Source organism: Amblyomma mixtum, chromosome 2 (genome assembly GCF_055824585.1).
Source record: "Amblyomma mixtum isolate Tamu chromosome 2, ASM5582458v1, whole genome shotgun sequence".
In the NCBI taxonomy this organism is placed as follows: Eukaryota; Metazoa; Arthropoda; class Arachnida; order Ixodida; family Ixodidae; genus Amblyomma; species Amblyomma mixtum.
Window position 1 is genome coordinate 242,774,552 of NC_143013.1, and position 26,196 is coordinate 242,800,747.

Here is a 26,196-nt window from a genome sequence, read left to right on the forward strand (position 1 = left end):
TCGGTGCATGGTTATTCTTAGAGACGAGTCGCGCACACACAAAATTCAGACACCTGTTTTCTTCCTGTGTCTGTCCTTTATGTATGAGCAACTCGTCTCTAAGAATTAAAAGTCGCGTCCCCTGGTGGCAGCGGCGAAAGAAAGCCGGGCAGCTCCTTCTATGCGAATTAGCAATTTCCCTCCGACCGTGGCTTAAAAGATATGCGCAGCATTGCCCTGTAGCCACATGTATGTCGATTGTAAACGTACATCGATGTGAAATTGATCCACCTGTCCGAGTTTCCTTAGCTGGGATCCTTAGCGGGGATCAGTGGAGGGTGTTTCCTTTACAAAAATTTCTTTAGACGGTCTATAGACTGTCTATAGACTTCTCTCTATAAAGTCTATAGACTCTCTAATGACAAATCCAATAGAATAGTCTACAGCCAACACAAACGCTATAGACATTGTGTAGAAAATATATAGATTTATGGCCATACACTTTTAGTAGAATTTTGTCTATAGACTATGGATAGAGAAAAAAATATCTATGGAAAGGCAACAGTCTATAAGAAGTCCATAGACTGTCTATAGACCACTTTTATAATGGTTGTGAGCTTGTGATATCCAGAGCGGAAACAGTACGGCACCCATAGTATTATACACAAAATAATCGCTAAATGAAGAAACAAACCGCTGGGCCATGGCTATACAGAAACTGAATACGGCTTCGAAGCGTTCAGTGCTTTCACCGGCGACGCTACGGCGAGGATGATGTCATTGGGGCATGCCATGCATACGTCAATCGCTGAAGGCGGCATGACGATGCGTCGCGTGACGTTGAAAACACCCAAATCTGTATACTTAGGGTGAATTTGGGTGTTAATGTATATTAATGTCTCTTAACATAACTGAGTGTAATGCTGAAACATGTTTAAATAAAATACTAATTAATGTAACAGCGTGGGTCGCGCAGCTATATTAATTATACGCATCCATACGAACTAGCCCAAGCTTACTGAATTAACTAACATGTATACGAAGAAATTAGAGCCTTGACACTCTTCTGTCAAGCATATTGTCACCGCTAGCCAGCGAGGCCGTAAAACACGGGCCAAAGGCGCCGCTCAACGAACAAAACACCACGACCTCTCGAAAGTAATACCCGCGCCGAACTTGTTCCGACACACACGGCAACGGCGGCGCGTCGCGAACAAAAGGTTTTCATTTGCTCGTACGTCAGCAGACACGCGCCAAGACCTGCCTTCGGGCGGAGGTTCGAGGGAGGGGAAAAAAAGGTGGCCTAGAACCGGGGCGCAGACGGCAGGTCCGGGCCAACAGTGTCGTTCCTCCATTTCATGCCCGACAGTTTCGATCAGCGCCAAAGCGAGCGTTGCCGAAGCCTGGCGACGCTCGGGGGGAGACGGGTGTTGTCGGCAGTGGCGGCACCCCCTCCTTCTTTCCCCCTTTCCCTCTGGAGTCCCAGACAAAGCCGCTATGCTCTCGAAGAAAAGAAGCGCTGATGGATGTATACGTGGCATAAAAGGAAGAGCCAACAAAGAAAACTGGAAACAACTAACAAGAGATAAAAAAGGAAAAAGTTATCGATGACAGACGCAGCGTGCCAACGCACGACGAAAGAAAACGCGAAAAAATAAATAAAACACTACGGCCATGAGACAGCGCAGCGAACGCACGCCAATGGCCGAACAGTGAGCGAAGTGGGACACGAAGGGAAGGACAGACGGACGAACGGACGGACGAAATACAGCTGAGCGGGTTTATAACGACAGAAGACAAAAATAAAAAATCTACGGCCCTGCGAGGAGCAGTGGGCGGACAAAGAGAAGGCACACGGCGTTTCGGGAGTTACGCGCGCATCCATGAATAGGGAGCAGCGGAAAAAGGAACACGGGAAGATGGGATTAAAGATCAGCGAAAGGAACCTAACTGGCGAAGGCTTGCACACAAACGGAGGAAGCACTGCTGCCGCGGGCAGTGTCGCAACAACAGCCGCAGGCTGGTTGCTACAAAGAAAGAAAGAAAGAAAGAAAGAAAGAAAGAAAGAAAGAAAGAAAGAAAGAAAGAAAGAAAGAAAGAAAGAAAGAAAGAAAGAAAGAAAGAGAAATGGGGGACAGAAATGGTTCGGCAGCGGTGAGCAATGCGCGGTCTTCGGAAAGGGGACAGAATAGGGAAGCTCGCGGCAGAGAATTGCGAAACGGGCCGGCGTCGAGGGAACACGGCGCGACGCGACGGATGTTGGAACGAATACGCTCCCGTGGGGAAGGGGGGAGGGAGGGGGGACGAAACGAAAAGCGGAAAGGAAACGCTTCCCGCTACGCTGTGAACGCAGAGCGAGGAACGCAAAAAAGAAAAAAAAAACGCAACGCCCGTTGTGACCAAAAAAAAACATTCTGATAGACGGGCGCACAGCCGGTACGCTCGTCGTGGACGACGTCGGTGCGTAGGGATGACGTAAGGAATAACTTAAAAGGAACGGGACGAAATACGCGGAGAATGGGACGATGCGACCAGCGCCAGAGAGTCCATTTGTTAAAGAAAATAAGCTCTCTTGCTGTTCTAGGGTGTTTCGTTTTTCTTGGCTTTGGTTACACGCGAATGATAAGGGGGGACTTTTTTTAGTGTTGAGTTTTCAATTTAGCAATGTTCGCTGGCCCAATTGAAGGACGGTAATCTGCGGCACACCTTGTTTTTCTTATCCCAGCTAATGCGCCGTATAGAGGTGGTTTCACAACTATTTTCAAAAAAAAAAAAAAAAACGCGGCAACAAGCATCATCCCGCACAGCTGGCCATTTTAACCGCAAATATGATTGCGCAGCCGAGAACGTTAGAGCATTGTTTAGCCTGTTCCGGGCCTTAAAGTCTCTTCAATAAATGTGAACAGGATAGGGGTGTCTTTATATGATACTGAGCGTGGCGCCACCCTGCAGATGAAATGATTGAGCATATCAAGTGGACTGCTGTCAGTATGCCTGACCACAGTTGAGTTTGTCCCCGGCGTCTGCTCAATGCCCCAGTTGTGAAAAGAACACTCTGGCGCTTCTCTGGCGTATGCTTACTGGTCGTCATCCCCTCCCATCTTCTGTTTCCCGTTCTTCAATCCCTTCTTAACTGTAAGTGCTAACCGCGTTCTAATTTGAAAGGACGTCTGATCGAGCGAGCACTGGGCCAAAGTTATAAAGGCGAGATACGCGAGACGAGACACACAACAGAAGGCTAGCCTGTTGTTAAAAAAAAAAAGGGGGGGGGGGGGGGGAGTGAGTGAGTGAGTGAGTAGAAACTTTATTGATTTCTAAGATTTAGCCTGCGGTGGAGGTGTTCTTCAAGTCTTCTCTTCAAGTCTTGAGGTTGCCTCCTTAGCCTTGGGTGGTCCCCTAGTCCAGGGCTCCACTGAGTCTGGCCACCTCGCTTGCGTGTGCTATGAGTGCCCTTTGGGCCTCTAGCTCGCAGCTGGTGAGCCGGCTCTCCCATTGCTCCGCACTTGGTGTGTCGTGTTTGTGGAACGATATGTTTCTGTCGCATTCCCATGTTATGTGGTATAGTGTTGGCCTCGCTTCGCACCAAGGGCATGTGGCGCGGTATTGTGTCGGGAACATCTTGCTTAGTATATATAAGTTGGGGAAGGAGCCTGTCTGTAGCTTCCGCCATTTTGCGGCTTCTTCCTTGCTTAGCTCTTTGTGTGGTGGGGGTATTTCTATCTTAGTCCCCTGTATAAACTTAGTGTTTGGGGGGAAGAAAAAGCCGCCGCCACTCACAGGGAAGCATATATTGCCTTCGAACAAATATGTAAAAACGCGTTACACCTTTCGCGCCTCTCGACTCCCTAAATTCGTTCTTTACGATAATGCAGCGACGCATTCTGCGGAAAGATTCCGATGCTCTTTATGACGACATGCGGAAGAGAAAAAAAAAAGCTTTTTCGATAAAAGGCGTGCGCGGCATGTCTCGCTGGCTCCCCACAGAGCAAAGTCCATTTTCTCGATTGCCGGAATGTGGCGCGTCAGTTCGCATCATCCGCAAAACAGAGTCATATACGAAGGCTCAGACGCCCTCGGGGGGGAGAAAAACAATGGGGGGGGGGGGGGGGGGGGGCAAATGCGACGTTGGGAAATTGCAACTAGCGAAGGGACGCAACGGCGCCTGCGTTTTCGAAACTAAATTTAGCGCCCAACACAAATGCGGACACGGAGCGGCGCACGCCGCAAAGTATTGCTTCATTTCATGCCATAAATATAAAATTTATCTCCTTCACTCTTTCTTTTTCGCGCAGCCTTCCATTCCGCATCTCCGGCAGTATGCAGAGAGAAAGCGAAGCATTTGCAAAAGCTGGAGCATGCGAAACGGAATAGTCTGGACCTGCTCTAGCTGGCGCGAGTTATTCGCCAAGACAACCCAAACGTGAGCAGATAACGAAGAGCGAAAGGAACAAAACAACTGGATTCGCTGAGAAATTGTTAAGAACATCACTCAGAAGCCTCCATCCATTTGTCTTACGCTCATACTGACTCTGCCTGAAGCAGCATCGCAATGGACATTCTCTGCTACCACGACACCGTGCATCACTAGAGGTACTGCGCAGAAAACGGGGAAATCAAGGCAGCAAAAAAAAAAAAAAAAAAGAAGTAAGAAAACGCAGTACTCCAAGACTGTGGCCCTGAAGGGCGCATATGGTGCAGTCAAATATTCACAACTCACGCTGCAATCCCGATTCTACCGTACGCTTGCTGAAGTAATTAAGGGCGCCCATGACAGAGTTTTCACCAGTGAAGAGTCGACTCGATCAGTACTAAGCAATTTATAATACAGTTGAATCTCGCTATAACGAAGTTGAAGAGGCCCGGCGATTACTTTCTTAAATCCATAGCTTCGTTATAACTCGTGTTGACCGAGCTTCCAAGGGGAATCGTCATTGCTTCGTTATATCCATTACTTATTTAAGAACAGTTTCATTATAAGGAGGTTCCACTGTATATAGCTCCAATAACCACAAGGGTCAGAGGGAGGGAGTCTTCAAAACGGGGAAAGGAGATTGGGCTTATACTAACCACCTGCGGCGCGCCGTCACAGTACTGGTTGCTTGCAGCGCTTTGGCGAGAGCAATTTGATCTGGGCACAATGTTTACACAGTGACAAAAAAAAAAGCCCCTTAGTGCTTTAACAAGCTCAGGGATGCGTTTGAAGAGAACAATTCTGTGTTTCTGAGCACCTTGATAACAAGAGGAAAAGGGAAAACAATGTATATTCATAAATTATAAGCTATATTTTGAGAGTAATCATAGCAGCAGTTAGAATCACGCCGCTAGGAAAGAGCGATGTAACCAGATTAGTGCGCCACCAATCTAATTCGCGTAGCAGCGGTACAGGCTATCGGCAGGTTTCATAACGCTTGGCCCGCGGTTATCGGAAACGTCTAGAGAGTCTGCATCATGAAAGAGCACGGTCGCCGTTTTCGCTGCAGTCTCAGTATATTATCACAGTACGGATAATCCGATTTCTGACAGCGCAGACCCAGTTGGCGAAAAGGGCCCGAGTAGCAGCGGGCCCCCAATTAACGCAATTTCGTCGAAAGCCATAACGCTGATGACCCCGGCGACAGTAACCAGAGTCGCGCCGGTCGCCGAGACGACACGATAGACAAAAGCCAGGGAGAGAAGAAGCCAACTGAATTACGGACCGCATCGATCGGCGAGGCGAGAGCTATGGTCAGCACATCGGTGATTACTGAGGCCACTAGGATCGTGGGAAAATTTGGGTAATGCTTGGACGCAAAAAGAAAAAAGAGAAGGAGCCGGGATAAGTGGCGGCTCGGTATAAGCGCCCGTGGAAAAGGGAGAAGTTTGTCTAATTAGATCTCATGCCGGCGCTTATTAGTCGGAAGGACATCTAACTCGGACCATAAAAAAGACGTGAAAGAAAAAAACGGGACTGGGTAAATGGTACATGCCATGCAGGTACATTTCGAGAGTTATTTTTATAATTTTCTACTGTAAGCTATCAACAAGGGCTGTAGTCGGATACAACTTAAGAAAGAAGCGGTTTTTCCCCGTCAAAGGGAGGGGAGTATCCCTGCCACTCCCTGCATGCATTGACACGCTATAGGGGTCATGAGAATCGACCGACGCCATTGTCTGGAAGTGGGTCCTTTGCAGGGGAAAACGCCGCTTTGTTCTTCAGTTGTATCTGACTATATAGTTGGTTCATACACAGGACCCTTCGATTATGGATTTTATTTTTTCGGATATCAGGGATTGAGGGGAGGGGGGGGGGAGTAAAAATCGGGCGCTATTCTTTCCGTTCAAATCAGCATACAAATAGAGTTATTCAATGAAAACTTCCTTGTGGTTTTTCTCGCGCTGTTTTTTCCCCAAAAAATATCTGAATATCAGCGCTCGTTTTTGTGCGAGATATGCTGTATTTCTGGCTCACTATTTTCGCAAATCACCTAGAAAAATGCTCCATCAACAAAATCTTCATGAAACTAAACATTTTTTTTCCCCTAATCTTGTACAATTACTTCGGCATGGAACGTTACCATCTCCATAACAAGCACTGGCTCGTCTGAACTAGCGCAGAGAAAACGTTAGTTCAATAACGCAGTGACTAACCATTTTAAACGCGCGGCAGCTTTGAATCCGGGCATCCCACGATGTAAGAATATGAAATATTCTTACACCGTGGGGGATCCTCACCATTGGTAATGTTATGCAAACGGGGGTTCTACTCAGTACCTGCGTTAATTCCCGCTTCTTGCTTCTAAAATAAACGCTCCGTATACTTCTCATCACATCAAAAACCTTTAAAAGGTAACTAAAAGCATCAACAGTAAACTAAAAAAAAAAATTCTGGCACACGTGTTCGACAACAGCGAATTTCCATGCGGTTCTTCCAGTTTTGTGCACTGGCTCACTATACACATCCTTGAGAGCCCGTTTTAGGGTAGAAATAGGGTCTGGCCCGAATTTAAAGAAATTTTCTCGGGATACAAGAATCGGGTACAAGCGAGTTTTGCCCGGAAATTAATGGCCCTGGTTTAACGCACTACCACTGGTAAGCTACACAACAATTAATGAGACACAGACGAAGACTACAGCGCACTGAAAACTGCACCTTATTAAGATTAAACACGAGGTACGTTTGTACAGTTCCTGTACATGTCCCAGCCAGTGCACACATTCAACCACATTTCAACGAGCTGTGCTACGCATGCTGGTTATCAACGGTTCCTCAGTGCGTAGGAACTGCATAAATGTACCTTGTTATTTGAATAAACAGCGGTTGTCAGTGCGCGCTGTAGTCTTCGTTTGTGTCCCGTTAACCATCGCGTAGTTTCCCAGTGGTAACGCGTTAAACCATGACAACAGGTGTGCCTCAGCTCATGCATGAACTTCCTTTATCTCTTATAAAACACGCACAAATTCACTACGATAGCTAGAAGTTGTGTGCAATAAAAAGATTCTGCTGGAAAAAAAAAAGGAAGAACACTGGAACTATATGGTTGTATTCCACTACTCGATTGCCTACATTAACTAACACTTTTTTTTTTCACGACAGTCTAAGCTCACTAATGTCTATTTATACCTTGGGAACGGCTTACGGCGGCTGGCTGCCCGTAATCAACGATGGTGCCTCTCATCAGTGTCCCTGCACGCGAAACTTCGCAGGGAAAAGTTTTGGGCGGATTAAGAAAAGAAAAGGCCACCGAAGAATTCTGGCTCCGCGATCAGTCTGATTAGCTGCATGCTGAGGGGCGGCCGCCCAAACCGAGCACACCGAACGCCTCGTCAGCGGCGGCAAACCGAACTTCGCTCAGTAGACAAAAAAAGAAGAAAAACAAGACAGGAGGAAAGAGAAGCCGATCCAGGGAAAGTACACGAAACTACTACCAACTCTAACCTGCGAGTAGTTGTGGCGCGCGCCTTCAGTAAGTGAAAAGAACGAGACAGTTCCTATGAGCTCATGGAATTTTTTTTATTTACCCTTTCTTCTTCTCACGTTACTTTCTTGCATGTTTTCCCCGCTGTTGTGTCCCCTTATTGCTTTTGTGTGTGTGCGCCCCCGCATCCTCCTCCTAACGACCACTCGCATCCTCCTCCTAACGACCACTCGCATCCTCCTCCTAACGACCACTTGCCCCTCGTCGCACGCTGTCGCCAGATGCCCCCCCATGGTGCGCCCCCGCACCCTCCTCCTGTTCTGGGAAGCCACTCCCTCCCGTGGACGCTTCTCCGCTCCCTCCTTTCTTCGGGCGGCCAGTTCGGCTCCTGCCTCGGTCGACGCTGGTCGCACCCTCATCGGCTTTAAATAAACGAAGTCTTAAAGTACCGTGTGCGTCTTTCGCTGCATTCAACACAGCGACCGGACACGACACCCGCTTAAAGGGCAACTCCGGCGTTCTTTATCCCCCCCCCCTTCTAATTAGGGAATTAGGGTACAGTTCATCGCAGATTCCTGGTCATTTGTGCCAAATTTCCTTGCCGGGCGAAGTGTTGATGCAGCGCAAATGATTTTTAAAACTTTCAGTTTCGTGTCTTCAATCGGGGCGATTTCTACGGGCAACATTGCGCCTTGACGTCACAGGTTGGCACGCTCGTTGATATTCGCTCCGCATTTGCTGAAAGATAAAACGTCGTGCTTGATTTTTGGTCAGTTCATTCAAATACTGACCCAAGCTGTCGCTTACCGTCCCTATAGTTTAGCCAATTAACGCGCACACGATAAGCTTTGGGCCACTCCGTGAAGTCATAGGTTGGTATGTCGCGACGTCGTATAAAAACCCGTCTTCGGTTTCCTAGTTTTTGCCGTTTCAAAATTAGTTCTGCTCGGTATGTTTAAAAACGTTTTTTTTTTTTTTTTGCACCTGAAAAAGGGGACTCCAAAGAATGCGATGCGATTAACAACTCAAAATGTTAAAAAAAAAAACGGAGTTGCCCTTTAAATGGCCCTTTAAAGGATTTCTACAGGTCACTCATAAGCCGTCGGACATACCGCGTTGGGTCGAATTCGGTTTGAGAGCCCGCAAAACAACAACAGCAGCAAAACAAAAAGAGCAGGAACGATACACATAGGAAGCGGCAAATGTACGGCAGTAGAGCGACAGGCGGAGAGCCTTCGTTCCTCGTGTATCTCCTCATCAGCGCAGCTTCCGCGAGTGCAGCAAACAAAAAGGCCGACACAAAGGGAGAGAGAGAGAAAGAGAGAGGAGAGGCTCAGAGGTCGCGGCCTGATTAACGCGGGTCTAATCAGACCGAAGAAAAGGAGGCGCGCGTCACCGCAACGGCGCCGGCCACGGCGCCTTATACCCCTCCCGAGGAATGTAATTAAAGACGCGGGGCAGGGATCCTGCAGGCGCAACACTTTTCACGGACGAACACACGGTTCCAGCATCCGCGCGTGCATGTCTCACTGTCCGACTGCACACCCTTCTATATATATACACGGCGCCGGTCGGCCCCCACCGCTCTACCGAGAACTCCGCGAGACACGGAATGGGCCCGAGCTCTGGCCACGGCAAGGGCACGCGACAAAACAGAGCCAGGCAGGAACCACGGAGCAATTAGGCGGGGGCCCCCGTCGCTGTGGGTGGCGGCGATAATTAAAGCGCCGCCTTCGTTAAATTACTGATGTGTCGCCACGCGAGCGTCCGGCCGCGGGACACGCCAAGCGCGCGTCATCGCTGACAATCGAGGAGGAGGCGGTGGCGTGGCACCACCGCGTCTGTCGTACACGTAGCAGAGCGTTAATTCACGCCGGCTACACACGCGACGGTCACTGGCCGCGGCGCCGAGTGCACTGGGTCCGTCATGCCAGGATGCTGCCATGCGAGAATCGCTGCGGATGATATCGCAGCGAGCGATCCAATCCGCAAGTGACGCGTGCAACGACAATGGCATAAGTGGACCTTGTGACACGCGCGAACGCCGCCAACTGCTTCGGAGACGCCGTTACATATTCTCCGGAGCAGCCAGAGTATGTCGCCGAGGCGAGGTCGTAGCCGTTACGGGAAGAGGATCCGCTCGCGGCCATGCCCGCGCCGTCCACGCCAGCTCGGTTCTGTGCCAGCTGGCCTCTGACGTAAGCTGATGCGCGCTGAAAATCGCGTTGGTATCGTGCACTTCGAAAAGACGCATGACATCCGAAAGGTCTGGAACTGATACGCGTCATCTTTTAACTTTTTTGACAAGCCGTACAATACTAAAACGTTAAACGCCCGAGGCTGTGTCCTAAACGAGCCCGCAGGGGAATGAAGTCGCAAATGCAGGAGATATACCAATAACAGCAACGATTCGTCTCACATGGTGCGACTATAGAGCGAAAAAATCCGGCACAGTCGCTGCTGTCGTAGCGCGATTTCCGGTGAATGCTTTCGGGCATATGTACAACGCATGCCCAGCGATTTCGGTCGGAACGACACGAGGATTGGCACTGCTCGAGTTTGTCGCGCCGCGGCTTCCATCGACAGCTGCCATACGACCACACGTGACACGACGTCACAAAGCACCCCCAGTGGATAGCAGAAGAATGATCACACCGACGCTGCGACTGAATTTAAACCAGGCAGAAACCCATCGCAAGCTGACTAGACAGACGCTCTCGCTAGTCGCAGGCCGACGAATATCGCAGCTTCGGAGGCCGAAAATCTGCGCAGGATATCTGCGCATTCATATGCGCGCGTTTAGTAGTGCAGCTTCGCTGAGGTAGATTTTAACTGCGATTAGTGCGACTGTTCTCTCGTTTGAATTTCATTTACACATTCGGGATTCCTTAAAACTACTGGACTAAAGTATATATCGGGGAGTGTGCGGGAAAAGTAATAACAAATATCGAGCAAAAACAGCCCCTCAAGCAATCGCTGCATCCGATGAGCTATAAGCGCAAAACGTAGCAGCAAGGTGGCGTTGCTGGTTCGGCGACAGGCAAAAAAAAGTAAATGCAAAACATTTTTTATTACTCTGAGCGAGGGTGTAGGAGGCGGGCACTCTCACGCACCTGTGCATAACTGCGTGTGACGTAAACAGCGCGCAAGCGTATCACAAAAGCGCGAGAAAACACCAAGAAAGCAGGCGCGCACATAAACGATCCAACAAGCACTCACCTAGTCCCACACTCGGATGTGGACGTGCCTCAGCGGACACACGGCACCGGAGCCTGCAAACAACAAACACAGACAGTGTTATATAGGCAAGCGCGTTTAACATGTGCAGCACTGCAAACACGCCCTTTCAAGACGCGTCAACACTGATAAAGAACACTGTAACGTAATGCACCCTACATGTCGACAACACGTCATTGTTGACGTAGCGAATGGGTCCGGAAAAGTTCACCATAAAGTTCAGAGCTACGCGGTATATAGTTGCTAACGCCGGTGCTGCCAGGTGCAATAGCTTCGACAGCTGTAAAGTCTTCACAGCCAGCCCGTGGCTCATGCGTGACACAGACATGACATGTCGTCTCTAAATAACACCCCATCGCCAAAGTGCTAGCAACGCGGGATTCGGAAGTATGTGCCGCGTCAAAGGCGTCACATTTCGGAGCCGCGTCAGCAAGCAGATAAAGGTAGCCTTCACGGCCACGGGCAGCCTATATCTAGACGTAGCACACAAAACGTTCCCTCTATACGCGCCGCCACTTCACGCGAAACCTCTCCGCACCACAGCGTCGTCCCTGTGCACAACGAACAGCGTATTGTATATGCTGTACCAGAAGTCGGGAAAGAAACGGCGGACTACAGGAGCGCATGGCTTTCTGTACGTGCTTAGTACATTAAGCCACGAGTGTTTGGGGCGGCGGCCAAAGAGAAACGAAAGTAAGACGCAGCGTGCCGCCAGTAGAAGCACGCCCAACACAACTCGCCCTAAACCGAAACTATACGGGGCGAGCTTCGCACTGCACGAAGCGTGACACAGAGTCTATACGTGGGGATGTAGCTCGCGTACCGGGCTTAATTCGTTCAGCGACTGAACAGAACATACCTGGCATATAGTCGTTCCCGTCTGGCAGTGCTTATGATACAGAGCTGAGAGGTTAGGATCCACAGTGGCAGCGCTCGTCAAAGCCTCGCCTTGCTTCGACGTACGGGTGCGTGCGAAGGTATTGCGTGATCGACGTGAAGAGCCCAATGGCGACCTAAGCGCTTAGGACGAACAACAGCACGTACGGCGAGAAGTGTCAGTTCAAACAAGCGCGCGTACAGCCAGACGCAGAGCGTATGCGTTGTTAGCGGTTGACGTAGCTTCGGTAACATGAACACGACGCAAGCGAGTGAGTCAGTAGTTGAGGTCACACACAACCTGACCCGAAAGCATTCACACACCCCTTCCGCAAGCGTTGCAGCGCAGCGACGAAAGAAGAGAGCTTCCTGTTAGAGGCTACGGCTCAAAATATCTGCACACCGCCGACCCAATCCGACAGCGCCTTGATACGCCTGTCAACTCATCACTCCCTCATCAGACCCCGTTCACGTTTAAATAAACGCGACCGCTAATATTGGTCTCTAGATACCAACTCGACCGGCTTTCTTTCAGGTTCATGTAAACGCTCCGAGTAAAAACGAAGCCTTTGTGCGAAAGCATCCCGCCTTTCCCCAGATGTAGAACGCCAGCGCACACCAACTAGGGTTCACGGCGCCATTGAAATTTAAACCTACATCGCAGCAGCAGCAGCATGGGATTGGAAAGAGGAGGAAACTTGGGAGTACCTCTCCTACTCGGGAGTGCATGGCGGCCAGCTCTCGACTTTGAGAGATTGTTTCCGACGCTGATGCACCACCCGCTCGCGACCGAAGTCCAGCAGGATGCGGCGCGAAGTGCCGGACTGCTCGAACTACATCCCCTCGTGCTTATCCGTGGCAGAACGATAACGCGATCGAAACCACGCAAAGCAGCCATTGGCGGGCTTTAGCATCGCCGTGCGGTAAACACAGTAACTACAGTAACTGCCGTCGTACGGCAAACGTTGCTAGGCAAGCCTGGCAACGGTAGCAACGACAATGCCCTACCGTATCTCCTGTACGGCTGTCCGGCTAAGCTAAATCTGTCCACTGAACTTTTACTCTTGCCGTATTCTCGAACGCAAGCCACTATACCACCTTGGCATTCGTCGTCGTTTGTGAACACGCTTCTTACGCGTGTGTTCTTCGCATGAATGCACAGCGCTAACCAGCCAGAAGTTAACTACGCGCTAAGAATTCAGGCAGGCCAACGCCGGACGGCACGCTCCATTGGAGGACATTATGCGCATACCAACACCTGGGACAACTTCACAGTCTGAAGAAGAGTGCGCAGTCACTCGCCGATGCAAACAAACTACGCTGTAAAGAGGTGAGAGGGAACTCGCCAATGGCTTCTCTCTCTCTCTCTCTCTCTCTCGCTACGTTGAGAGCTTCCTTCCAGGCAGGCGCATCAAGCGCGCCTCTCGTCGCGCGCCCAACGTAGCGGTAAACGAGCGCGACATTATGCCGGCACGCAAACGAGGACCGCGGGAAGAGAGATGCGCCAGCACGCACACACCAGCCGAGGGAGAAAATTAGGCGATGGGGAAAAAGGGAGGCCGGGGAGGGGAAGAGGAGGCACCACAATGAGACGGGGAGCAAGGGGGAGGGGGGGAAGCCCCTATATGGGCTACACAGCACAGTGGACGGCGCATCAAGGCGAAGGAGGGCGCATAAGTTTACGGAACAAAATGAACGCTGTGGGGTAGGGAGAGAGTGAGAGCGAGGAGGCCCCACCGGGATGACGGGAACGGAAGAGGGGGCGGAGGGAGAAAAGAAAAAGAAGTGCCGCGGCCGGCCACTCCGGATTCACTTTATTTGGATAACGAGCGTCGTGCGCGCACGCTACCACCCCCTCCTCCCCTCTCTCGGCGTCGCTTCCCACAGCCTTCACAACTACCTCGCCTCTCCGGGCACGTATACATCTTCTCCCCCTTTTTTCCCCACACTACTTTCCCCTTTAGCTTCCTCGCGTGGCAACCGGGGCGGTGCGGTGCTGGGGCGGATTCCAGGGCCATTGTATGGGACGCGGCTCTCATTAAATCTTCCCGCGTGTCCCGCGGAGTTAAAGCCCCCCCACCGCCTTCCGCAGCAAGAAGATGGGTGCTCTGCACGGCAGGCCCGGTATGTGCGTCCTTGACTGTCTCCTCCCTTTTTTCTCCCTTCAATCCCTGCGCGTCGCGGGAAATGCATCCTCAGGCTTTCCCTATTTTTTTCTGGGCGCTATCGCAGAACGAGCCACATAATTCTCTTTCTAACGGTCCTCTCTAGCCAAGCATTCTATCCCTCGCTGACTTCGCACTGCACTTGCTTCGCAGCGAGTTCTCCGGTAAAGAAAAGCACGTCTTCTGCATTTGAGTTGCATTTAGTTTAGTTTAGTTTATGGGGTTTAACGTCCCAAAGCGACTGAGGCTATGAGAGACGCCGTAGTGGAGGGCTCCGGAAGTTTCGACCACCTGGGGTTCTTCAACGTGCACTGACATCGCACAGTACACGGGCCTCGAATTTCTCCTCCGAAGAAATTCAGCCGCCACGGCCGGGATCGAACCCGCGTCTTTCGGGACAGCAGCCGAGCACCATAGCCACTGAGCCACCGCGGCGGCACGAGTTGCATTTACTGCGCTCATGCGCATAGGCCTTCTAGGTGCCGGCCGTTCGCGTTACCCCACATGAAAGGAGCCAAGCTATAGTCAAGGACTCATGAACGAAGCGACTTTTCTCTGTCAAAGGACCCCCACTTACAAAAATATTTTTCGACAGTCTATAGACTCTCCACAGATAAATCCTAGAGAACAGTCTATAGGCAATACAAACGCTATAGACAGTCTACAGACAATCTATAGATTTACGGTCATACACTTTTAGACTTTTGTCTATAGACAATCTGTAGACTATGAATAGACAAATATTTCTATAGGAAGGCAATAGAGTCTATAAGAAGCCTACAGACTGTATTTTTATAAGGGCCCTTCCATCCAATGGCGTCGGTCGATTATCATGACCCTGCTAGCGTGACAATGCAGACAATGGCGCGGCAATGCAGGGAAGAGACTATCCACGACCAACCATGGAGATATCCCCGACCATGCAGTGTCACGCTAGCAGGCTCATGAGAATCAGCCGACGCCATTGTCTGGAATGGGGATTTTTTGACGGAGAAAAACCGCTTCGTTCTCGAGTTGTATCCGAGTATATCCGTTTCGAAAGCTGTCAACGGCTGAAATACAAGCGTCAACTGCTTGCAGTCCAGCTCCCCTCTTCCTCAACGATTGGTATACATTCAAGATGGTATACGGGCGAGGAGGGACATGCGACATGGACTATGAGGGACGTCGTAGTGGAGGGTTCCAGGCTAATTTATCACCGGACGCGGGACTCGATCCCGCGAGCTTGGATCAGCGGCCGAACGCCAAAGCCACTGAGCCAGCGCGGTGGGTCGGAAACGTGCACAAATTTACTGCAAGGGCAAGGAGCGCATCAGGGTTGTGTTACCAGTCGGCCCTTCTGGCTTTACTTTCCTTTTTTTTTTCGCCTGTGTCATAAAGTAGCTCTCCCGCGCGTCGAAGTATCGATTTCAATCCGCAAATTTTAGAAACCAGAGGGAGCGGTTGTTCATGTGGTTAAGGGGCTGAGAATGGGTTACCTGAGAACTATGCGTCATGTGACGATAGCGTTATTTCATGCGAATTAAACTACCTTTGCTGGCGCTTGAAAAAGAAATAAAAATAGAGACTAACTCTACACACCAAAGCTATAGAACCGCGGGTTATGTAAGGCACGGGTGTAAACTGACGATCTTTGCGTTCTTTCACACCCGCATAAACCTTATCGCTCGGATGATTTTGCACTTACCTTCCATATATAAACGCGGATGGAACAAACTCGTAAGGGCATCGCTGGGCCGCAGAGATCAGGGCGAGTGCTACAGACAGGCCGTGCGTATACGAATGAAACTAGCAAAGAAACGCGACGGACAAGTAGACAGAACAATGCAAGTGACAATCCCCTCTTTCCAGACAGGTGGCCGATCTATTGACGTCAGTCGTCCGGCTTTCCTCACAAACTACACGGTTCTTCTGTAGGGCGAGACCTTTACTCCTCCAGCGTTTTTCTGCGATCAGCTTAGCCGGACGCTAGAGTCAGGCAAGGCCCCTTCCGTCGACGAAGCGTGCAAAAAACGCCTAGCTTATTGTGTCGCTTCCGAAAAAGAGAGAGAAATAAAAAATAAAAACCAGAGCCGAATAAAAAAATAAAGCCAACCACGTCCGGGAACAAAACGGCGCATTCATGAGCCCGCGGCTGCCCCTGACACGAGGCAGCCAAAAAAACAAACAGCTTCCTCCTGCTGGGTACCGCGATTGGAAGCTTCCACGAAAGCGTTCTCGTCTCTTCTCCTTGTTCTCCGCTTCTGAGAGTCGCCGGTTATTTCGGCCACCATTTTACCTCGGTTCGTTCTTCTTTTTTTTCTCAACAAACTATATCTGGACGTCGCCGCCAGGCGTATACGCTCGAAGTACATAACAGGCACAGTATACATTCGTTCCGCGGTCACCCCAAATGGGGGGGAGGGGAGTAGGGGGGGGGGGGGGGGGGGGCGTTGGCGGTTTGTTCGCTTCTAGTAGCGCAGCGCGCGCGCGCACGGTGATCGAGAGAGAAAAAGAAACAAAGTGCAATGAAGGTTCGGCCCTTGTACCCTTTGTCGTCCACATTGATGGCGACGGGCCAAAGTTATCGCATCGCTTACACCATGTTGAACGACGACGTCAAAGGGCGGAAGCGCTCAGTAGCAGGCGCCCGCCCCTCCCACATCCTTCGTTACTGTGGCCGATAGGTCGAGACCTTTCGTTACCCCCCTCTCACGTATAGCAGCTCCAACCTTTCTGTCGCTGGTTCCCGGTTCAGCAGTTCGTGTTCTCCCAGTCGCCTCTCGTGCACTCGAAGTGCTTCGATTTTCTTCCTCCGTGCGTGCCCGTTAATTCCGCTTCAATGCTTGTGGTGGGATTCATTCATTCATTCATTCATTCATTCATTCATTCATTCATTCATTCATTCATTCATTCATTCATTCATTCATTCATTCATTCATTATTTCCTTCCTTCTTTTCCTTCCTTCCTTCCTTCCTTCCTTCCTTCCTTCCTTCCTTCCTTCCTTCCTTCCTTCCTTCCTTCCTTCCTTCCTTCCTTCTTTCTTTCTTTCTTTCTTTCTTTCCAATGATAACTGTACCGGGGGGTGAAGTTCAAGAAGTCGCACGTCATCGTTGCAGTAGTACATAGCGGTGTGCATGCTGTAAAGAACGACACAATGACGTCACCAGTACGAAATCACATGACCATCCTGCGACCAGTGAAGATCGAGCACAACCACACCTGCTGGCCAGTGAGGTTCCGCCGCCGACCCCACGATCACCGACTGCGGTGCCTTCCGGCCAGTTAGCAGACCCTCCCGGAGGAATGCTTTGCGAAAGATATGTCGACGCGGTCTGTGCAGGTGGATTGCAGAGAAAAGCGGACATCTGGAGACACATTTCGAACGCAAACTAACGTTGTGATTTCTTTGATGGGCATATGGAGATGCCCTGTAAGAAATTGCAGTCATAAGCGTTGAGTAGAACGTTGTCCGCGCAGCCGCTCGGCATTTCCACCCGAATCGAGTGACGTCAGGGTGCACTTGCCCCGTTATTGTGACGTCACCAAACCCAGTTGGTGTTCACAGGGACAAGCAGTGCTTGCCGGCGACGCCGACGTCACCACAATGAAGTAGCCTAGGTTGCCATGTCGACCGTACAAGGTGAACTCCGGAGCTGGTGCAGATCGAGACCGAAACTGCTGGCAAAAAATCGTTTGCAATAAGTTATTCGCGCCGAGGACTGGTGTTTTGAGCTCAGCGAGGCCAGTAAGCCTCTTTCAAGGCAAAACGAAAGGACACCTAAAAGATTTGTGTCTGTACGTTTCTAATGTACATGACAGAGCGAAAGAATTAGACTATTAACTAACTTTAAACTAAGAGTGAGAGAAGCCAACAGCCACAGAAACCAAGGGCTGTTGGCTTCTCTCATATTTATAACGAGCCCCTCATTCCCCTTCCCTTGTTTGCTTAATTGCTTAGCGAGGGCCTCGATTCTGGCAGCCTTGATGCCATAGGAAGCATAAGAGGGTTCTCACACAGCTTCCACCCTCGCCGTTCGATGGCGTTCTACGTCACACCAGCGGTAACTCAGGACGTTCCACGTCCGCCGCTTCCAAACGTGGGTGGCGCTGATGAACACTCTCAAGGTTAGGTTATTTGTAAACATAAATACCCCCGAAAGCAGAAGGTTTGACAGCCGTCGCCGTAGCTCAGAGGTAGAGCACCGGACGCGTAATTCAGAGGTCGTGGGTTCGGATCCCACCGGCGGCATGTGGTTGTTTTTTCTTCTGCTTTTCTAATCAATTATCTTTAAGCGACAGTAATATTCTTACGTGATCAACACCAGAAAAAAAAAAAAATATATATATATATATATATATATATATATATATATATATATATATATATATATATATTAAAACATCCCCTGTGCTCCTTGGTTTCTGTGGCTGTTGGCTTCTCTCATATTTATAACGAGCCCCTCATTCCCCTTCCCTTGTTTGTTTAAACTAAGAGGCATTTTAATTTTTGATCTTAGGAGGCAAGATTACACAGTAAATTTGAAGGCCGTCAACGTCGAAGGTGAGACGAGTTTTGCTTAAAGTTTCTTTGCCGGCAATGCGATTCGAAATATCGAACGTCGCAAATACCCACCTGAAAGCTAGTTGAGTTGGCTTTTCCTCGTTGCACATTAATAAAACGGTGCCGCTTCAATTTCTAATGGAGCAAATACAGACGCCACTTGTGCACTTCATCACGCAGAAGCAGTAAACGTGATTTTGGCGGTGATACTAAGCGCAGCGAAGCTATTTTATACATATGCAACGCGGGTAAGCCAACTTAACGAGCTTAGAAATGCGGAATTTTGACGTTCGATATTTCGAACCACACTGCCGACAAACAAAATTCAATAACTGGACTCATCTTTCATGTTTACGGCCTTCAATTCCGCAGTATAATCTTGCCCCTAAATTCAACTCATTAGTTTATTTAACCCCTTGATACTGCAATATTCACTCTACCTCGTGCGTAACGCCTGCCTAGCTGCAAAGTTTATTTAACCCCTTGATACTGCAATTATTCACTCTACCTCGTGCGTAACGCCTGCCTAGCTGCAAAACCCAGCTGAAGAGACCACGCCAACTTGTCCCTCAAAATTTTTAAATTAAAAATCTGCAAACTTTAAAAAAGGGTCACGCTTTATATTTCACGAGCTGTTAATAAAAATAATGACTGGCGCTTATTATGATGGATGATTTATCTCTCGTGTCCAAAGTGACGGAGGGGGTGAGACACAAATTTCGAGCGCGAGGCGTTGAAATAGCCCACAAATCAATGAAGAGACAGCACTAATGATGCGCTCGAAGCTGCATCGAAGGCGCACGCGCTTCGCACACAATGAAAACGACACAGATTGTGTGTGCGGTATAGTTCGTTCTCAGCGTGCTGATGCTAGCTAGCGCAGAAAGAAGTTCTGCAACCTCCCTCACTAGCGATGTTTTCTTTTACACTGAGCTTTCAACAAAATACGAGGAGAAAGCGACACGCTCAGCGGGAAAAAATACGCAGGGGCTACACGTACAAAACTACCACCTTCCCTCCCTTCACCTCCCCATTACGCGCTCTTTTCCCCGGTCCTCCATCAAAAATTTCAATAATTCGCCGAACTGAAGAACGCGCTCGCTGGGAACGTCGCCCGTCAGTTTCGCCAACTCGGGCCATCCATTACTGCCTCGCGCCGCCCTACCTGGCCGTCTTCCCCACACGTCTCTCGAGTGTATGTCTTGTTGTTTTTGTTTTTTTCACTAAGCAGTTAACGACGCACTCCTCTGAAAACGCGTGCATATTGCGGCCCAAAGGACCGCGCAACGCGGGCTCGCTCTCTGAGGTCTAGAGAGTTGACCACAAAAAGAAAGTTCAGTATGAAAAAAAAAAACTATAGCTAGAGCCTTGAGGAGAAACCGAACAAAAAAAAAAGATAAATACAACACGGAAAGTTTGCTTCTCCGGTATAATGCGCGAAACGTGAGGAAACCTAGAGCTCGTTTTCTGCTCGTTTTAACTTGTGATTCATGATTACTTTTAACCTCATACGTGTCGCCACGAACGGTGCAAGCTTTCACCACCGTCAGCCCAAATACGTTCACTGCGGGACAAACGATATTCGCATTCACAAAGCTGCGTCCGCAACTTCGTCCACGCGAACTTCCTAATCCCATCCGCCAACCTGACTTTCTACCGCCCCCTGCTACTCTTCCCTTCTCTTTGAATCCACTCCGTTACCCTTAAGGACCAGCGGTTATCTTGCCTTCGCATTACATGCCCTGACCATTCATTGTTTTTTATTCAAGCTAGAACATCCTTAGCACGCGTTTGTTCACTGATCTACTATGCTTTCAATATAGCTCGCTGCGCTGTCGTCAGTTTAACTGCCAAGCAATCAAACACCCCAATAACTCCAAGCAATCAAAAAGCAATTTGGCACTGCTTCTGCATCCGCACAGTCGGAACGCTGTTTCAGTTCCTTTCGTCCAATCTTCTGCACCACTGCACACCCGAGACAGGGGTAGGATCCATACCGACGCATCGGCATCGCCACAGAGAAGGACTACACACCCCACCTGATACATACGGACGAAGGGCACTCCCCTGCAGAGGCAGCCCATTCAAAGCCGACGCCTGTCGCGGGACACTGTCCGCACGACGCGGAGCAATACAGAGATGGAGAGAATATAAACGAGACGACGGAGAAAGAGGAGACGAGCGAACATTGCTTTCACCTCCTTCTTATCGGACATCACTTTCTCCCCTCCCGGTGCCCAACTGTCACGGTGACGGCGACGAGTGCGGCACCTCGGAGAAGAGGAGCACAATATCGCCGCCCGCACATTGTACGCTATACCTCGAAAGGGCGGCGCCACTGACGAGGGCCCCAATAGAACGACAGTGCCAGATGCAAGTGTAGCACACACACACACATGCACGCACACACGACAGAAGAGAGTCGCACCCGCTCCGTATTCTTATACTGCTTCGTGAACAACGCGGCATCGATTGGCAACGGTGACGCTCTTCTTATAAGGGCGGGCCTATATTCACTCAGGGAAGGCTTCCTCCTCCTCTTTCCTAATCTATCTCTCTCTCTCGCCCCCGCTATTGTCCTGTCGACAAGTGTGTGTGTGTGTGTGTGTGTGTGTGTGTGTGTGTGTGTGTGTGTGTGTGTGTGTGCGTGCGTGCGTGTGTGTGCGTGTGTGTGTGTGTGTGTGCGCGCGCGCGTGTGCGTGTGTGTGTGTGTGCGTGTGTTTTCTACTGCATAAAGACTGTAGGTGCGCCACAGCCATATGCTACGTGTGTAGCCAAGAATGGAAGCGCTTTGTTAAAGAACAATGACAGCACATGAGGAGAGATCGTACAAACGTATTGCTCTGCAAATGCTGCAGACCGACAGCGTCAGCCGGCATAAAGTCAACTATGCAACCTCAAAATTGGCGCTGTACCTGGGAGGTTTCTGTGGCTGACACTGCGACAGGTAGCTACCTCTTGCGTGATGTCCAGCAAACGTTTTAATCGTGACAGCTAGCCATCTGTCCACTTTTTCCCTCAGAGCGCCCCCTACTGTGTCCCAAATACCGTATTGACTTATCCCGAGTGCCGACGCCCCAATCGGCCGCCTAAACAACGTGTATCACCCAGCCGGGAATCGAACCGACAGCCTACTCCCGAGGAAAGCGCTGCGCGACGAACATTCGCGAGAGCCGCGCGCACAGGGTCGGCCGCGGGCGTGGCTGGCGGCGGCAAGCGGTCGGAGCGGTTGGAGAACGGAAGGAAGGAGTTGGCGGTCGCTCCAGCGGTTCACGGAGATGGCCGTAGGAAGAGTGCGCTGAGGATGGGCGCGGTCCCGAAGTCGAAGCACATGCAAGCGGCAGCGCGACGATACATAATGGAGCTGTTGCTAGCGCACAGCAAGCCGCCGACGCCACTCCCGCGGCCGAGCCGTCCGGTGAGCAAAGGAGGCCCCGAGCGCGCCTTCGCCAAGGAGCTCCAGGGCGGCCTTCTGGGAAGGAGTTTGCAAGTGCACGAGAGTGAGTACGTGAGTGAGGGAGAGGAATGTTTAACGCGCGCCTGCTCCACTTTTGCCTTGTGACGACATGTATGTATGTATGTATGCTTAGGTCTATGGGCGTTTAACGTCCCAAAGCGACTCAGGCTATGAGGGACGCCGTCGGTGAAGGTAAAGGTGGTGAAGGTGGTGAAATTTCGACCACCTGGGGTTCTTTACCGTGCACTGGCATCGCGCAGTACACGGGCCACTAGAATTCCGCCTCCATCGAAATGCGACCGGCGCGGCCGGGATTGAACCCGCGACTCTCGGGTCAGCAGCCGAGCGCTATAACCACTGAGCCACCGAGGCGTACGTATGTATGTATTTGTGTTTGTACGCGCGCGCGCGTGCGTGTGTGTGTGTGCACGTGTGTGTGTGCGTGTGCGTGCGTGCGTGTGTGTGTGTGTGTGTGTGTGTGTGTGTGTGTGTGTGTGTGTGTGTGTGTGTGTGTGTGTGTGTGTGTGTGTGTGTGTGTGTGTGTTATTTGTGTGGTTAGGAAAAGAGTAAGCGAGTGAGTGAGCCAATGAATGAATGAATGAACCAACGGTGTAACTGGCAATGACGCTACAATGCCAGACATCTGAGGATTCATTTAAACGTAATCCATTAAAAAAGAAAGGGAAGCCACTCGCGACAAAAATAGCAGGAGAGAAGGGCTAAATAAGAATCAGACAAAGGAGGAAAAAAAGGGGAGAGACGGGAGACACGTGGCGTGATGGATTTAGGCCGTTAACACGACGAATTAATGGAGGCAGTCGTACACGTGGACCTGCACGACGCCGTCATTAGACGAGGGCTACCAAAAGGGACAAAAAAAAAGCACTTGCCAAGCTGCAGACGCGAACCCGAAACGTTTCCGAGCGTTCCATAATTTCGGCAAGCAACCGCACTCATCCATCCTTGGTTTAATGTGAAATTTCGCGTGCCATAAATGACATGTCACTTACGATCTCTCATTTCCAGGCAGGCGTGCTCACATCAGCGAGAAATTGCGCGAGCGGAAACATTGCTCCACAGAACAAAGGGGCAAAAAACATCCCGCTTTCCACCACGAACGCATGCACCTCGTCCGAATCGAATCCCCCTTCCTTTTTTTTTTATTGCGCAATGTTCGGTTTATATAACACGAACGGCCGCGACGAGCCCGCGCATTCGTTAACGCAAAGGCATTCGCTCGACGCATTGCGACATCTGCCTTCGGGATACATTATGTTACCGCAGAGACAGCAAAGGAAAGAGGTTTCGCCCGTAATAAGGTTATCAAAGGCAGGGGGGGGCTGGATGCCGCTCCTCTTGAATCGAAAAGCAGGCCGCTGTCACGCAATTTCGTTGGCTGCCGGCTCTCGGCACAACGATCCCAGATGTCATAAAAGCGACGCTAGTTTATCACAGAGCTGCACAGTGACACATAGGGGAAATAAACGGGGAGGGGGGGGGGGGGGTTACTAAGCGACTCCGCGATCAATGTTAACGTCCACTGAGCGCGATAGAAACAAAGAAACATATTCTCGCGGCATCAAGCACAGCCGTCCGTAGCGCTGCCGCCGGAAAGCGCTCATTCCGCGGGCTTTAAGGAGAGATGTATTCAGCACCGACGCCTCAGATCGGTAGAGAACGCCTTGCAGTTCTGCCATTGCATTTCTTCGCGTTACCCGTGTCGAGGCAGAACTGAACGAATCCAGAAAAAAAAAAAGAGAGAGAGAGACACAGCGGGGGGCCAATGAACTACAGGCGAAAGCTGTATTCCGTGAGAAGTCTAAAAAAACGAAAAATAAAGTTAAAGAAAGGCCTGTTCGGCGCGCAGAAAAAGGTTCAGCTCGGCGGCTTCGATCGCCTGCTCCTTCTGTACCGACCGCCACCCGCTAGTGATGAATGGCGATTTCTCAAACCACCCGTGCGGGATAAATGTGATAAAGGGGCTCTCCCAGCGAAGCCGCTCAGTGAGGGTGAAAAAAAAAATGAAGAAACGAACAAGAAAGCATGACAGGAGAACTGCGCGGGACAGCCGAAAATACATCCTCCCGCCGAATTCCTTCCCGCCTTGATATTGGGAACATGGCTATAGGAATGCAGCGGGTGCGTATATGTACACATAGCGGCGCACGTCGCAGTCCCGGAAATGATTTCCCGCCGAACACGCGGGTCTCTCCTGCGTTTCATTCCGTCGGGGCGAAGCACGCGTCCGATTACACGCGTGCGTAATACGGAGCAGCACACGCGCGCGTCAAAAAAAAAAAAAAAAATCGCTGACTTTGCAGCTATGAGAGAAAATGAATGCCTTGTTGCTGCTGAACTGTCGGTGCATGATCGGAAAGAATATTCAGGTACGGAGAGAGACATGAAGATAGACACGGGAGAAGCGCTCGTCAGGTGTCCGCTTTCAGTGCGTGCGTGCGTGCGTGCGTAGATAAATAATTCCGGGTGTCAGCAGTCGTAAATAAAATCTACAGATCTGTATCCGACACGTCGGGCACTAAGCCACCACTGCAAATCTTGCAGTTGCAATCATTTTAGCACCCGTACCCGGTGCACCTTTCGTGATTTTTAAGGCGAAAGCCTTTAATGGCTCATACTGTCGTCCGTTAACAAAACGTGTCACACGCGTTTAACACGGGAACTAAAAAATATAGAAGAAATCCAATGGTTGCTTCAGATAGAGGAGGAAAAAATGAACCTAGAAGCCAAGTTTGATGACTGTAGAATAATTAATTATAGGCAAAAATGTCGAAATTGCGTCGAAATAACGCGGACGTCGATGCAGCCACGGAAACGGTGAGACGTCACATCCACCGAAAGTCGTCACGGCATAGTGAAAATTGTCACAGAACGGTCGGGAAAACGTCACATTTGTGTCAAATTAAATATAAAAAATGAGTAATTAAGCGTAATTAACACTCAGGATCCCCGAAAGATGTATAATTTGGGTATCGGTATAGCCACGGGAATGGTATGACGTCACACTTACCGGAAGTCGTCACGGCGTAGTGTCCTCGGCTTTCGCCTCTCAACATTTTAGTTGCCAAAATGCCCTCGGAGTTTTTATCGCTACCTTATTGATACATCATTATCGTCATACCATCTATGATGATGATGATGATAACGAAGACAGCTATCTCCTGTGCTAGCACAAGTTCACACCTTAGGCACTGCCGCGCAGATAACACCGAGAGCTCGTACATACATCAAGCTGTCGCTGAATAAATCATCACCTATCGCCGTCATGCCTGCCACGTAGTCAAGCCAGAACCGCGGTTGCCCCCGTGAAGCATGTTTCCTCCGCTAGGCAATCGCGTAACCATCCAAAGATTAGGAAATCTTAACGCACATCCTAACGCAAAAATGTCACAGCACCTTATATAGCGACACAGCGTTGCGTGCGCGTTATGAACACGCATACGCAAATACTGTGTACAGTCTTTGTCAAAAGTAACCAGCCTGCATGGTTTGCTTCTGATTCGTATAGCAGAGACCTCACGGCTTCCGTAACGATCAAAAAGTTCTTTGAAGGTGAGAACAGGGGGTTCTTCTTACCATGCAGAGATTTAGAGTTTGAGGGCTGGCAGAACAGCTTTAATATACGACTGAGAGGAAAAACGTGCAGCCTGGTTACTTTTGACAAAGACTGTACATATGGATGCTAGTCGCCAGCGGAAGGCCCGAATCAGCAGCTCCCGCAAAGCAAGTAAGCAGCGTGACATCTTCAGACAAGGATTGAGCATTCGGTTTGATTTGGTTTGGTTTACGGGAGTTTAACGTCCCAAAGCGACTCAGGCTATGAGGGACGCCGTAGTGAAGGGCTCCGGAAATTTCGACCACCTGGGGTTCTTTAACGTGCACTGATATCGCACAGCACACGGGTCTCTAGAATTTCGCCTCCGTCGAAATTCAGGCGCCACGGTCGGGATCTAAGCCGAGTCTTTCGGGTCAGCAGCCAAGCGCCGTAACCACTGAGCCATCGCGGCGGAGTTTGGGCATTTCAG

At 50.2% G+C, this 26,196-nt stretch overlaps 1 protein-coding gene across 3 annotated transcripts in view; it reads right to left on the minus strand.

Annotated features, from left to right (window-relative positions):
- The window catches only part of LOC149363250 (protein-tyrosine sulfotransferase 1-like), a 249,801-nt gene that overhangs the window by 61,837 nt on the left and 161,768 nt on the right, over positions 1–26,196 (minus strand). For all 3 annotated transcript variants that reach the window (XM_089573398.1, XM_089573397.1, XM_089573399.1), the window contains exon 2: positions 11,094–11,146. The gene's annotated coding sequence lies outside the window, so the exon portion shown is untranslated. The remainder of the gene's footprint in view (positions 1–11,093; positions 11,147–26,196) is intronic.